This window comes from Triticum urartu, chromosome 2A, assembly GCF_056163025.1.
Source record: "Triticum urartu cultivar PI428250 chromosome 2A, HENAU_Tu73, whole genome shotgun sequence".
NCBI classification, from domain to species: Eukaryota; Viridiplantae; Streptophyta; class Magnoliopsida; order Poales; family Poaceae; genus Triticum; species Triticum urartu.
In genome coordinates, this window is record NC_141874.1 from 709,811,953 (window position 1) to 709,818,629 (window position 6,677).

At 46.0% G+C, this 6,677-nt stretch overlaps 1 pseudogene across 1 annotated transcript; it reads left to right on the top strand.

Moving 5' to 3' along the window:
• Positions 1-246: 246 nt before the first annotated feature.
• Positions 247-5,143, top strand: LOC125539920 (uncharacterized; annotated as a pseudogene). The gene is made up of 3 exons (XR_015615447.1): positions 247-381; positions 1,721-3,533; positions 5,094-5,143. The product of XR_015615447.1 is annotated as an uncharacterized LOC125539920 (transcript).
• The last annotated feature ends 1,534 nt before the right edge of the window (positions 5,144-6,677 follow it).

Genomic DNA, 6,677 nt, shown 5'->3' on the forward strand with positions numbered 1-6,677 from the left:
TAGGAAGGGTCGAGGAGGCAACTGTAAATAAAATGTTTAGTAAATGGAAATGATTATGCTGCTGACTCAGGTATAGGCCAGCAAGCTTATCTATTCCTGTTGTCAGACATACGTGTCAATTAGATCAATTTTACTTAGTGGGAATTAAAATAAAGATATGTGTAGAAGAGCCCGGATGGGTGGTAGATATTTTAAATCACCGCATGCATTGCTGTCCCTTGCACGGCTGCACGCCTATATAAAGGGCCAAGGGCCGGGTAGCTGGACCTCACACCACAACCATTGTCTCTCTTCACTAGAGGTAGTAGTAGTAGAGCCGTAGCTGCTGGTGCAGAGCAGGCGTTAGAAATCTTGCTGCTGTGTCTAGAGAATCAGGAGAAGGTAAGCATGCGTTCCATCTAGCTTCCCTAGATGTCCTGCTCCTTCTCTTTCTTTACTCATGCCATGCCGCTGTTGCTAGTACTTCTCTATATAGCTAGTCTGTAGCACTATTCTTGTTGTTAATTCTTTCACATCAGCTAGTGTGTCCTTATACAGTACGCATGGTGGTTTGGATCTGCATGCTAGTTGTGAAAGATGCATGCGTCCTATCTCCCAAGAACTCCTCTAGATTATTTTGTCTTTTCTTTCTTTCTATCTTGTACCACATGTCTTGTTCTGACTAAGGATGCCTCACTTCTACTTGTTGGACCGGTACACTCGTTATGCTAAGGATAGCACATGCAAGACTAGCTAATCTTGTGCAGAAGCTAGAGATGATATATTGGTGATCTTTTGAGATAATATTCCTCTTCTAATGTTCCAGTCCTAATGAAAAAATCTAACACTAAGGCATCACGACGGCAAAAATACTGTACCGGTCACAGTACAGGTATGGGACTGTCGAGATTCTCCGCCAAGAACGACACCCGTTCGGAAGCGTGTCGATGATGGATCCGTAGGAGCGATCGACACTAGTAAGGTCGGGTAGTCGGGTCTTAGCGGGTAAAAGAATCTTGCTTAACTAGAGCCTGTGTGGTTCCAGTTGAGACTGTTGACATCGGAGTACCCCTCTTAAGAGTGTAAAAGCGTGAAATTTCACCCCTGTGACTCCCGGGTTGGGAAGCTTGCGGTCATGTGTGATGCTAAAATTATTATTCCTAAGCACATCTTTATTTTTCTACCATTCTTGTTTCTCTTCTTTTCTTACGGCTAATCCATATACTTGCTTCTGGTGTCACATATTTTCCCTGCTACATGTGTGCTTGCTGAGTATGTTATCATACTCATTCTTGCTATCTTATTTATTTTTGCAGAGATAAGCAATGGAAATGATGGTGAACAGTAGAAGTAGTACTACAGGAGGGGATGAAATAAAGAAACTTGCATGCATGTACTAGCAAGAACACTTGTAGTCGTTTCTATGATAATGAATAAAAATGTTCCCAGTGTACTACCTTTGTTAACCTGATGGCCTAACATGCTTATAAATTTGAATTGAATTTATAAGCATGTGGCAATTGTCACTGCTATGTTTTGGGGCGTGACAATTTAAATGGCATCAGAGCCAGGTTTATAATAATAATAACTTGATAAATACACACCAATGTGGGATTAATTAAGGGGTAGTATAGGTGCGTAAGGTAGGAACGACTTATCGGTTGAATGTTTTATTTTGTTTACTTAGTTAGCAATTTTGTCAAGTTTGTTTCTTTAAAACTGATCCATGTATTGAAAACAGGGATGGATGAGCCAGTCATCTTCCATCTCAACTTTGTCAAAATCCTTGAGGTTGTAACTGAGCACTTCGAGTTAGACCCACCGGTGATCTCTGCGGTTGATCGTACTGACGGTGTAGGGTACCAAGGCGCGGTGCATGTGCAGCTCAATCAAGATGATGAGAACTCTTACAAAGTAATTTATGGGTATGGTGAAGATGCTGCAGATGCAAGCAATATTGCGGCACGTGAGGCGCTGAAGTTTCTTCATCATTTTCTGAACTTTTCCTTGGTGGATCTGCACATGTATGAGTACTGGGAGGTGGTACTATCACTGGTACAGAGGGAGCAGCAGCATCGCATGGAGATGGCGCAACTCCATCGGTACCATGAAGCTTGCAGGCGGGAGGAATTGGAAAGGCTGGAGCAGGAGCATAATGATTGTGTTTATGAAATCAAGCATGATTTTAAACTGGAGATAGAAGACAGGGATCGTTGGCTCAAGCTGGGGGAGCACAAGAACAAGAAATTGAAGCAAGAGCGTGATATGCTGGAGGAGATGACAAACAAGCAAGAGAGTCAGCTTATGGAGCTAAGGGCGGAGAACAGGAGCCTGCGTGACAAGCTTCTGGCGCAGGAGAGTGAGGCAAACAGTGGTGCTTAGATATAGGACAGGAGTACTAGTTGCTAGCCTTAAATAAAATAATGGTATGGATAGTAGTACCGATGGTGATGGGTGTAACCAGTGGATGGTAGTAGACTTTTGTGTAGGTATATGACTAGCTAGAACTAGCCTTTGTGACAACACTAGCACAGTTGTCAGTAGTTGATGCATGAAAGGATAGGAATAGTCGTTGGCAGCAACACATCTAGCAGCTCGGATGTGTAATTTTGGTTGTACTACTACCATTCCCTAGTAATCATATGGACTTAGTATAAAATGGTGTGTGATCTAATATAATTAATTTTTTTTACATGCGTAGATGGCTGGTAATAATGGAGATTTTTCTGCATCACAAACCAGTGGTAGCAGAGATGCGCTAGCAGCTGTAACCGAGCAATCACTTCCAAATGAGTTGCTCTTAAGCATATTACGTCAACAGGAACAAACTCAAATGAGGCAAACTGAAATTCTGGAACATCTGGTGCAGCAATCAGCTAAAGGGAAGGAATTATCTGATGGAGAAAAACAGGGTGGACTACGCGAGTTTCAACGACTTAGGCCACCTTCTTTTCTTGGTAGTGCAAACCCGTTGGAAGCTGAGGATTGGCTAACAGAAATAGAGAAAAAATTCGATGCCATGCACTGTCCTGATGAAGAGAAAGTCACGTTAGCCACATTTATGTTGCAAGGTGGGGCGTTTGATTGGTGGTCCGTGCATAAAAAGAAGTATCCTCAGGATCATGTCTTCACATGGAAGTCATTTAAAGAAGAGTTTTATAGGAAATATTTTCCGGAAAGTGTTCAAAGAAAAATGGAGTTAGCATTTCTATAGTTAAAGCAGGATCAGAAGTCAGTCGCTGAGTATGAAATAGAATTTTCTAGACTTGCTCGTTATGCTTCTGTCTATGCCCAGGACGATGAAGCTAAGGCTAGACGTTTCGCGCACGGACTTCGTCAACCAATTAAAGCACGAGTAGAGGTATTCGAACTCAAATCCTTTCGAGATGTTGATAACAAGGCATTAACTGTAGAATAAGCATATGTGGAAGAGCAAGAGGAAGTGGAGCAACAACGAAAGAAGGTCAAGGTTGATCATGGAAATCAAGGGAATATACAGAGAAAAATGCAACATAATTGGCGTCCAAACAACCGCCCGATACCACAGCCCAGAGGTAATAATTGTGTTATTTGTCACGGAAATCACACAGCTTTTCAGTGTGAATATCGTCGAGGAAAGTGCTTCGGGTGTGGCAAGGAGGGACACATGATCGGCCAATGCCGCAACTCACCGAATCAGATTGTACCAAAACCCATCACTCCTAAGTTTTTACCTGCACCTCAAGCTCCACTTTATTTACCTGCACCCCCTACTAGCTCTAGTGGACCCTCACAACGCATGAATAGTTATCCTGGAAAGAAGCAAGCAAACTCACGTGCAAAGGTGAATCATTTAACTCAGCATGATGCAGAAGAGGACAACAACGTGATAACAGGTACACTTCAAGTATGCTCACACAATGCATTCACTTTATTTGATACGGGTGCTACACATTCATTTATATCCTCAAAATTTATCACTAGTCATGGATTAGAAAGTACCCCTTTGAGGAAAAGGATATATGTGGAATCCCCGATGACAGAAGTAATAGCCAAGAACATTTGTGTTGCATATCCTATAGTAATAAAAGGGCAAGAATTTTTGGTTGATTTAATAGTACTAGATATGCATGATTTTGATATTATACTGGGCATGGATTGGCTAGCTAAGAACCAAGCAAACATAGATTGTCGGAGAAAACGGGTGATAATTCATGTACCTGGTCAGCGTAAAATCATTTATCAAGCAAGGCATAAAAATTTTGACTGCTCTTTTAGCATGAATTTAGAAGTGAAAGAGAAAGATATCAAAGAAATACCAGTCGTTAGAAATTTTCCTAATGTTTTTCCAAGTGACTTACCTGGATTACCACCGGATCGAGAAATTGAGTTCAGTATAAATTTGACTCCTGGTACGGCTCCTATCTCAAAGAGTCCGTACAGAATGTCACCCGCCGAACTAAGAGAATTAAAGAAGCAGATTAAGGAGCTAGAGGAAAAACAATTCATTAGACCTAGCATGTCACCATGGGGCGCTCCGGTGTTGTTTGTGAAAAAGAAGGACGGGAGTTGGCGACTTTGTGTGGAATATCGGGAGCTAAACAAGGTAACTATTAAGAACCGATATCCATTACCTAGAATTGAAGATCTGTTTGATCAATTACAAGGATCGCGAGTATTTTCAAAGATAGATTTGCAGTCAGGGTATCATCAGCTAAAATTAAAGGATGGAGATATTCCAAAAACATTGTTCCGCACAAGATATGGTCATTATGAGTACGTTGTTATGCCATTTGGATTAACAAATGCTCCCGCGGCCTTCATGGACTTGATGAACCGTGTGTTCAGACCGTTTTTGGATCAGTTTGTGGTTGTATTTATTGATGATATTTTGATTTATTCAAAGACAGAAGAAGAGCACGCTCAACATCTAGAAATAGTTCTTCAGACGTTAAGGAAGCATAAATTATATGCAAAATTGAAGAAATGTGACTTCTGGTTAAATAAGGTATCTTTTCTAGGACACCTTATTTCAGGAGAAGGAATATCACCAGATCCAACAAAAATTCAGGAAGTAGTAGATTGGAAGAGGCCAACGACTGTTACAGAAATAAGAAGTTTCTTGGGATTAGCAGGTTATTACCAAAGATTCATCAAAGGCTTTGCACGGCTGCCGGGGTACTGATCCACGGGCACCTATGGGACCGGCGGACCGGGTCCCTTTCGGTTCGGCGGGGGCGGAGATCGTGCAAAGAGCGGATCGAGGCGAAGCACACGAGCGGTTTACCCAGGTTCGGGCCGCACGGACGCGTAAAACCCTACTCCTGCTTTGTGGTTTGTATTGAGTTCTTGCTCGGGAGTGCGGAGTGCTACAGTACACACCAGCAGCTAACGAGACCGAGCGTGAGTGTTCTCTAAGCTAGCTAACCCCCTCTACGTTGCGCATGGGCCTCCTTTTATATGCTCAAGGGGTCACCGACAGGTGGCAACGTAGACGAGGGTAAAAATGGAAAGGTGATGCGGTAGGTACAGCTACCTGTTACAGTGTATCATACCTAACCCTGACGGCAGGGGACAAGGGTATTAAATGCCCGTCTGTGTCGCCTAAACAGTGCAAAAGGGACCGTCAGGGACGCCACCACTCGCCACGATGGCCAACTTGTCAGCGCCGCTTGCCACCGCGCGCCGCTGGCTGCACAGCCTCCCGCCACGTATGTCTGGAAGGGCCCCAGAGCGACACGTTGGTGGATGTGCTGGAGCGCGGTCCCAGAGAGGTGGCTTGCCACGGCAAGCGCCTTGCCGCTGTCGTTGTCTTGTCGCATCCGGAAGCTTGTCGCTCACCGGGCCTTGCCGGGACGCGTGGCGCGCCGCGGCAAGTTCCTTGAAGTGCCTTGGTAGGCCTTCCCCGCAAGCTCCTCTTGCCGGGGTCTTGAGATGCCTTGGTTTGGATACTTTGTTCTTGAATGGCTCCAAAGGAACCACGGAGGACCTTGGCGGTCACCCGACAAGCCTTGCCGCGGGACGCTGCGACTGCCCGTGCACAAGTTCGGGATACTAGGGTACCCCTACCCTAGTACACCGACAGGAGCCCCCGGGCCTGGGCCATACACGGTGCCGAGCACTGTTGGGCCAGGCCCAAAACAGGGCACGGGCACGCGCGGCCTAGGTTACGCCGTATCTCTCTCCGTATCCACCGCGCCCTCCCTGAACGGCACGCGTTGAATGCGGCGTCGTGGGAGAGATCGTGGGTGGTTACTTTATTCGGAAATGCGGAACGTCCGCCCCCTCCCTCTTTATAAGCAGGGGAAACAGGGGTAGTTCGCCCATTCGCCCGTTGCTGCTTCCAATCTCAGAAATCTCCGCCGCTCCCCCATCTTCTCAAAGCCGAAAGAGAGCAGCGCTCCGCCCCCCATCGCCACCAGCACCACCAACGCCGTCGACCTCCCCCACCACGACATTGACAGGGAGTTGGCGCAGCTGGGGATGGAGGATCTCGGGTATCCCTCCGACGAGAACCTCCAACCCAGCGCCAAGCTCGTCCTGTTCTTCAAGGGCGTGGCGACGGCCCTTCAGCGGCTCCGGGAGAAGATCCCAAGGCAGTTGGCTGACGAGTCGCGCAAGATTTGCGCGGGAGCTCTCCAGAAAGTGTTGATGAAGGTGGCCTTCCGCAATCCGGGCCTCAACCTCACCAACGTCCTCAGGCCCCTGCCGCCGGATGC